At 47.2% G+C, this 757-nt stretch overlaps 1 protein-coding gene across 1 annotated transcript in view; it reads left to right on the top strand.

The window, feature by feature from the left end:
- KIAA0907 (KIAA0907 ortholog) overlaps nt 1-757 on the top strand; it is a 33003-nt gene that overhangs the window by 26984 nt on the left and 5262 nt on the right. The gene's annotated exons all lie outside the window — the stretch shown is intronic.

Here is a 757-nt window from a genome sequence, read left to right as displayed (position 1 = left end):
GGCGCGGTGGCTCACGCCTGTAATCCCAGCACTTTGGGAGGCCAAGATGGGTGGATCACCTAAGGTCAGGAGTTCAAGACCAGCTTGGCCAATATAGTGAAACCCCATCTCTACTAAAAATACAAAAACTAGTGGGCATGGTGGTGGGCGCCTGTAATCCCAGCTACTCGGGGTGTTGAGGCAGGAGAATCGCTTCAGCCTGGGAGGTAGAGGTTGCAGTGAGCCAAGATCAGACCACTGCCCTCCAGCCTGGGCAATAGAGCAAGACTCCATCTCATAAATAAATAAATACATACATAAATAAAGCTATTAGTTTTCTAACCTGATGTTTATTCAGGTGTTTAATCCAACCTCTGTAATCTATTAGCCAGTGAAAATACTTTTGGGCCGGGCACGGTGGCTCACGCCTGTAATCCCAGCACTTTGGGAGGCCAAGGCGGGCGGATCAGCTGAGGTCAGGAGTTTGAGACCAGCGTGGCTAACACGGTGAAACCCCATCTCTATTAAAAATAGAAAAATTAAGCTGGACATGGTAGTGCATGCCTGTAATCCCAGCGACTTGGAAGGCTGAGGCAGGAGAATCGCTTGAACTTGGGAGGTGGAGGTTGCAGTGAGCTGAGATCACACCACTGCTTTCCAGCCTGGGCAACAGAGTGAGACTCTGTCTCAAAAAAAAGAAAGAGAAAGAGAAAATAGTTTTTAAAAAATTGTATACAGATAACCTGTAATTTCCAACCAATGTGTTTTGAGACAGAGA

Source organism: Mandrillus leucophaeus, unplaced genomic scaffold (assembly GCF_000951045.1).
Source record: "Mandrillus leucophaeus isolate KB7577 unplaced genomic scaffold, Mleu.le_1.0 Scaffold418, whole genome shotgun sequence".
NCBI lineage: Eukaryota > Metazoa > Chordata > Mammalia > Primates > Cercopithecidae > Mandrillus > Mandrillus leucophaeus.
This window is presented reverse-complemented; position numbering and strand designations above follow the sequence as displayed.